Source organism: Dermacentor albipictus, unplaced genomic scaffold (assembly GCF_038994185.2).
Source record: "Dermacentor albipictus isolate Rhodes 1998 colony unplaced genomic scaffold, USDA_Dalb.pri_finalv2 scaffold_22, whole genome shotgun sequence".
NCBI lineage: Eukaryota > Metazoa > Arthropoda > Arachnida > Ixodida > Ixodidae > Dermacentor > Dermacentor albipictus.
Window position 1 is genome coordinate 5,051,521 of NW_027225576.1, and position 7,958 is coordinate 5,059,478.

General features: G+C 49.1%; 1 long non-coding RNA gene across 1 annotated transcript; it reads right to left on the reverse strand.

Moving 5' to 3' along the window:
* Positions 1-219: 219 nt before the first annotated feature.
* Positions 220-6,498, reverse strand: LOC139052372 (uncharacterized). The gene is made up of 3 exons (XR_011509876.1): positions 6,120-6,498; positions 4,155-4,330; positions 220-519 (listed from the first exon to the last, which is right to left on the reverse strand). It is a non-coding gene; the product is annotated as an uncharacterized lncRNA (long non-coding RNA).
* Positions 6,499-7,958: the final 1,460 nt, after the last annotated feature.

Genomic DNA, 7,958 nt, shown 5'->3' on the forward strand with positions numbered 1-7,958 from the left:
GCTCTTGCTTTAACGCCGTTTGCTGCATTTATGCACAGGACTACCGGTACGTGACGGTACACGTACACGACCGCGAAACACACTGTGATCATTTCAGTATAGTTGTACTCCTTTTTTGCGATTGTTGATAGTAGGGTACAGGACAGGAAAGACTTCGGCACAGCTTGAACTCATCTCTTCTCGCATAACGACAGCGTTTTAGCACAGACGTCGCGCGAGTAGACAATCAAAACCACATTTATTGAAATATTAAAGAAGCACAAGAACAAAAAGTGACGCATTATGAATCAAGAACGTTAACATGAACGTCCTGGCCAGGCGCGCGTACTCTTTCTAGAGGAAGAGCAGCCCACGTGACCCCGTTCGGCAACGCGGGATCGCTGGAGGTGCAACAGCTGCAGTGAGCGATGCACCCGGCGACGTGCGCGCTGCTCGTGGCGCTGCTGCTGCGTGCGATTCTCCGGCATCGAGCAGCCACCGCAGCGTCGCCGAAGGCCAGCACGCCGGCAGGTCGGGACACTGCGAGGGTCAAGTATTAACCAACCGTCCCCGTGGGTCTCACATATAGTAAAAAAAAAAAATGTGTAGGAAGAAGTGTTCGTTGGATCAAAATCTCGCTCGAGGACGGCGACGAGTGTCGAAGTGCACAGGTCAATTGCTAAGAAATTGGGCCGAGCAAGGTCACCGATTTTTCCGCATGCAGGTAACCGGACATGCGCGCACGGTCGTTAACGAGCAACATGCCGTTCTAGCGGTTGGCGACGACTCTCCCTCACCCACCGTTGTTACTTAGTCTCTATGGTATTGGGCTGCTAAGCACCAGGTCGCGGGGCCGAAACTGCGCGAAGGCGCTCGTGCCACTGCTCCCGCGTTCGTAGTCGTCATTAATTATTTCATAAATGATATAAAAACAAGAAGACGTAACTAGTATTTCAGCTAATTACACCGAAGCTGTTCAAGGCTAGTTCACCCAGAATCGTGTCCGTGTGTAGACTGAAAACTCCCCATACGCGGCCCGATCTCGAAGATAGTGCAGAGCTGGGCCGACCCGTGGCGTAGGTGTAGTTCGCCATTAGGCGGGCCACATACACAACCTCGCTGGTCATCCTCCTTCACAGAGTGGAAGGACACTGAGCCCTTGCTGTTGTTGTTGATGATGGTTTCAACACAAATGGAGTCGAAGCTGTTCCTAATACTCATTGACCATTGAGGAATGACGACAGTTGAGAACAGCGCACTTTAGTTATACTTGCTTTATGACAACATGACATATAGCAGAATATTATATTTAGTGGTATATTTATTTATTTTTATACTCTTATGCGGCAAGGGTCTAGTTTTGTGCAGTTCACTAAACTTGTGCGTTCAGCTATCTCGCACATAGTTCAGATACAACTGCATCATGTGGAAATTCCAAGTTTTCTAGGAAGTTAGTAATAAAAGCGAATAAGTTACTAATAAATGGATCGCCTGCAGAATACTCACAGTGTAAATTTACTTGTAATTCACGCTTACGAAACTGTCGGAACAAAACTCCCGCAACGCATTCGCGGCACGTTGGCAGTCAGAGATTACAACTCTTAGGAATGCGTGCACGCGATCATTTTACTCTTGGCTGTAATTACTGCATGCTTAAATGATTTATGTGCCCGGACGAGCACGTCATAAAATGGGAAGGGAAAGTTCTGCCAGTACATTTAGTCAGACGGCGCAACCACAGCAGAGCACAACCGTTTTCAGAGAATTCTTCTGGTATTCGACTAAATCATGATTCAGTCCGTTACCGAGTCTTTTTTTAATATTCGATTCGGACATTTTACGTGCCAAATGTACGATATTATTATGAGTCACGCCGTAGTGAGTGTGCTTCGCAGTGAATTTCGACCCGGTGAGGTTCTTCAACGCGCACCCATGTCACGGTATGCGTGGCCGTTCTTGCATTGCGCCCCCCTTCGGAAAGCGGCCGCCTCGGCGAGGATCGAACCGACGACCTCGGACTCAGCAGTGCAACCCCTTAGCCACTGGACAACCACTGCGGGAAATTATTTCGTTTTATTTCGTACATAGTGAAACCCTCCACATGGAGGTGGTTATAGGACATGGGGCAATACATTGCATCGAAATATGAAGGAAAAGCTTATACACTTGTTAAAATCATATACGCAGTTAAACAGTACAGTAAGAGGTTGTGACCGTCCTGGGCAACAATGATACAGGAGCAGAAAGTGAACAACAAAAGGTACATTGAAACCAATTCACACTCAGTATTCGCTGACAATACTCGCTGTTTCAGTACTCGCTGACGACTACTCTGCGCCACGAACCGAAGGCTACGGGTGTTGAGTTTTTTTGCTCGTGTATTCGTGCGTATGCGGAGAGTCCCGGCGATCGAGTGTGGCACAGGCTTCGGCTGTGATTTTTACCGACGTTGAATGACTCATTCATTTCAGTGCTGGCAGATACCATTGTCTCGGCGTGAATTTCAGAAGCTAATCGATGTTTATACAGTCGATATCTATCGATTCCCGAAGAGGCAGCAAAGCAGCCTGTACCGGAGCCTCGAAGTGGGCGCATCATGTCGAACGCGCAACCGACGCCGGCGTCGACGTTTGTTATTTCCAGACGGATTGACCTGGTTTCCGCGTGTGCGGTGTAAAAACGTGTTTTGTTTGCATCAACTGCATTTTGTTGTTCATGTTGGTCATCAGTCTCTCCAGCTGAGCTCAGAGGGCGGAATGAATGAATTCTAAAGGGTTTACGTGGGAAAACCTCGATTTGATTATAAGGCACGCCATAGTGGAAGACACTCCAGATTAATTTTGACCATCTGGGAATCAATTGACAGGCGGGACAGCAAGCGACCAACACACACCAGAAGACGCAGCCGCCATTTTGCGTTTGCCATTTTGACTTTTACGGACGCCCACATGGGATCTTTTCTCGAGTATGTGAGAACTCAACTGGGCAAACTAACGAAAACAGTGAAATATCAGTCGCTCACTGTTGACTTTTACGCATTGTTCCAATTTATGTGCTTTGAAAAAACAAGACAGTGTGTTTCTTGAACATAAGAAAGCGTCAACAGTACTGCCGGACCTCTTCCTCCAGTGGTGCAAAAGTCGCGATTTGGTTCCGTAGCCTTCGCTTTCGCGGCAAATGTAGTTGCCCACGAAGCTAAAGCTGCTAGTATTACTTTTTTTTCGTATCCTGAAGACCGGTGTATACTGAATGGAAGATACATATGTAAAGAAGGCGTATATTATTGACTAAAGAAACAGGTACTTCTTCGATTTAAGCTTTCTTTGTCGAACGGTGAGAATGACTTATATAGACTCGCTGTAACCCGGCGTGGTTGCTTAGCGGCTATGGTATTGCGCTGCAAAGCACGACGTCGCGTGAACGAATTTTGACCATGGCGGGCGCACTTAGATGGGTGCGAAATGCGAAAAAAACCGTACACTTAAGCTTAGGTCCACGTTAAAGACCACCAGGAGGTGAAAATTATTCCGGAGTCCTCAAGTACGGCATGCTTCATAATCAGATCGTGGTACTGCCATGTAAAACCCCGTAATTAAGAAAAAAGGCATGCTGAATATTCTCTAACCAAAGGCACCAAATTCTAAAAAAAAAAATTGAACGCTTGAAGTGCCATTCAATTTTCGCTGATGAGTAAAGGCCTTTTATTCCGAATAGTGTAAGTAAAATAGGTCAACAGGGTGCCTCGTATGGTACACTCGAGTGGGTCCTACGGCGCCCCAAGTCACTCCACAGCGATGGAGAACCGTCTCGTGATTGGAGCCGTAGAAATACTGCACCAGCCAAACGTGCTAGCTGCTGCCACAGACATCAGAGTAGCACAGTCAACGATCTCGGTCGCGCTGTCAGGTTGAAGGCATACAGTACCGCCTCCTAACGCTCTCTGCAGGAGCGCGGCGCTCTGAATAGGCCAGGCGAATGTGTTCAGAGCGCCTGGTTTCGACCAGCCGAATGCAAACTGCATCCCGAGAGCGCCCCAAAGAGACCACTCCTGTGTAAACTCAATGTAGATATATCGCGTGACGCACTGTACTATCGGCGCCTATCAAATCACCTTGACGGCAGCACAGCTATTAACACCACTTGCCAACACTCGGCAGGGGCAGGGACTTGCGTACCGGAGCCAGAAGCACGGTAGGAGGCTGGAGTTGCCACCTGCTGCTCCTGCTGATCCCAGAGGGCAGGCCTACATGCCGTCATGGTGGCACTTGCGCTGGAAGACGTGGCCAGGAGACCTGCTGCAGTCCTTGTGGCGCCCGGCCAGCCGGAGCGAAAACTGGTCGGTCGAAGCCCACTGCGTAGCCCCGCCAGCATAAAGTCGCCAGAAATAATGAAACAGCCAGTTACATAAAATTATTTTCTCGTTCATATAAATGATTCAGTTAGCTACCAGGGACGCTATAACGCAAAGGTATTCCAAACCCTTCTATTCCAATTCTGAAATCAGCCTTCCGCGATTGCTCAAAAACTTTTTTCGACCACCCCCACTTCACCTGTCTGTCACGCGACGTCACGAAAACCGCGGTAGCTCCCCATCTGATATGACGTGTACACAATGATTATGCGTGATATCACCGAACAAAAGGAAAATTGTAATTTCCGATTCGACGGCTTTTCGCCATTAGCACTCGGCTATTGGTCAAAGATTTCGGGCTGCATCCTCTTTACCTGCCTGTCAGGCGGCGTTACAAAACCGCAAAAACTCACGCGTCAAAGTGACGTGTACGCGTTAAAGGTGCATTAATATGCCGAACGAAACTGAATTTTCTACTGGATAGCCGCAGGTTGTTCCATTACCAATGGAATAAAGATGGCTGCCACCAATCCTTCAGGCACTGGCTACTCGCACCTGCTGGAAAGCATGGGTTTATTCGCGTGTAATAAACTTCTTGCGTGGCCGTGTAACCTTTTTGAGCACTTCCGGCACGTTTACGATCTCGCTGTTCCAACTCTTTTTTGCTGAGGATTAGTTTTAGCGGCATTCTTATCCTTCCGTAGCACGACGCCACGATTTTCGACCAGCCACCGCAAGCAAAGTAAGGGAAAGCAGACCGATCGCACACGCCGACACCACCGCCTTCATCTGGTTTTTTTCAGTGCGGTGGCTCGGCCCCATCGCAACGCTGTCCACTAGAGAGCGCTCTTCGCCTCCTGGCAGCCAATTACAAGTAAACACTTCACCGTAGGTAATGTTATTCATTTTGAAAGCAAAGAAAAGTCACCTTCTAGTAACTATAGGAGAATGTTTAATTGGGCTGTTCAGGCAGCGCTGCAGGTCACCGTGTGATGCTTGCGTCGGCGGTTACGCAAACTTGACGTCAGAAGATAGGAATGAAAACATATTGAAACAGTTCTACGTTATAGGGCCGCAAATCTTCTTCTTTTTTTTTTTGGCGTGGGTTGGGCGGCAGTTACGTGTCGGAACTACAATTCAATGATGAGTCGCACTACTCCATGGCAATGATTTTACCACCAGATGTTATTTACCGTGCTCCGAATGCATCTTCCACGAGCTTTTTTGATGCCGGCCCCGATAAGAATTCCCCCCCCCTTTCCTTCCGCCTATGATCTAACACATGACCTCGACGTCTAGATAGCGACAGGATGGCCACTAAGCTCCCATTAGTGCTTATTACCTCGTCAAATATTAGTTTCTACTATTATTCAGTCTTGATTAAAAACGTAGAACCACGGTCACTGCGTGGACAAAACATCTGTACAAAAGATGGATACAAGGTTGCACACAGAGGCGATTATTTGATTATGCGTTTCTTGTGGCTTAATCTCTGTAAAACTGGACAAATGACTGTTATAAACACGTACTTACAATTACCTACGCTAAGACTCCAACTTAAGGATTAAAATGAACAAACAAACACACATGAGAGACGCTTCCATTCTTACTGATGAATATTGTGAGGAGGTTTTCAATCCAAACTCTTAAAGGACAGAAAGTCAGCATGGCGCATCTTAGACTCAATATGAAGATATCGTGTGACGCACCATGCTATCTCTGCCTACCAACTCAACTTGACGGCAGCGAAGCTCTTAACACTCATGGCCAATGAATAAGCATCACTTACCATGGCTCTGCAGGAGAGCAGCCTTTCGTGCCGGAACCAGAAGCACGGTAGCATGTTGCCAGGTAGTGCTGCTGATCCCAGAGTGCAGCTTGACATGGCGTCATGGTGGCACTTGCGCTGGAAGACGTGGCAAGGAGGCCTGCTGCAGACCTTGTGGCGGCCAGGGAGCCGGAGGGAAAACTGGTCGGTCGACGCCCGCTGCGTAGCGCCGTCTCCACAACGTCGGATGCAGAGTGAGACTGGACGGCGGACCTCATCAATGCGCCGTTGACGTCTTGCGGGTGGGTGCCTTCGTATCAGGGAACGCATGAAGGACTTCACAGCGGCTGAAGGGGCCATGGTCTCCCAGATGCTCGCTCGGTTGGCTGGTTGCTCTCGTGCAGCGTCTCGTGCAGAGTCGAACGCAGAGGGTGGCTTCGTCTTTTACTCACGCGTGGTCCTCGCAAGCACGCGATGTGCATCGCTTTAGATATTTTTATGAATACGAGCAGGGAATGCGTTTATCGCCAGGAACATCCTCACAGAGGTACGACAGTTGTATACACACCTAACTTGTGGAGACGTGGCACTTTCGCGGGCTCAATTGATATATGGCGGCCGGCTTTTCGGAACGAGGTTCACATTTTTATGTTTGCGCGCCGCTGCAGAGCGAACAGCACTTTACAACTACGGTCCTTTCATCGACAGTCCTGGTGGCGTTTTTTTCATTGAATTGACAAGCTCTTCTGCTTAGGTTTAATTCGAAAAGAAGCACCAAAAAATGAATCTGTACAAAAAAAAAAGTTAATCAAGAAGAAAGCCAGATATAAAGGAGACGAGATACAGGGAACGTAATAGGTGGCAGAATTCAATGATTGTCTCCGCCTCTGATGCCGATGTAATACGACCATGCGCAAGAGGTCTCGGTAATCGGAAAATGATGTCGCTGCCATTCCAGAAAGGCAATGCTACTTACAGTGTAGATTGATATTCATTAAAAAATATGTACTAGCTGCATCTCAAGTGCACTGCTTTCACGCTTTCCTTGCTTCGAATTATCCTAAACATGTGAGGCAGAAAACCAAACAACGAAAAAATACGGCAGAACCTATTTATTTATTTATTTAATTTATTTTGATAGTCCGCGTTTAAGGCTAGATGCGCTCGGCGTTTTATATGAACGGACAGAAAAAGACAACGGCAGAGCGGGGCGAGCGCGAGCACCAACAACAACCGCCTTCTTCCTCTTCGCCTTCTGCTGGCGCCCGCATTTCTCACTACAATCACTCCCCGCCGAAAAAGTAGCCAACCTGGCGACCTAGGGAACCCGCAGCACTGGTGGCTCACAGGGACCCTCTCCTTACTTTTAACGAGGTCTGCAGGCACTATCAACTAGGGCGTCGGAAGTTTCCACTTCCACACCCACACCTAAACAGACCACAGGCAATCACCCTGCGGATGCTGCAGACGGAGACGTATCCGTCTCCATTTATTTGCTCAAAGTTCCTAGGTGGCATCAACCCGGGCTGTCCGCGCTGTGGACATCCCAGATGCACTCTTAAGCACATGCTCTGGCAGTGCCCCGACTTGTGCGGGGGCTCAGGGTCTCCCTCTTCGGAGGAAGACTGGCTACGGCTCGTCACCAGCTCCGCCAAAGAAGAGCAACTCAGGGCTGTCCAGAGAGCCCGCGATATCGCCGAGAGTCTCAACCTCCCGGCTCCGTCGTGGGTGCGGCCCGCAGACGCTGCCCCCTAACGGGGACACTCATCGTCTTCTCAGGACCAAAATAAAAGTTCTCTGCCCGCCCGCCCGCCCGCCCGCCCGCCCGCCCGCCCGCCTGCCCGCCCGCCTGCCCGCCCG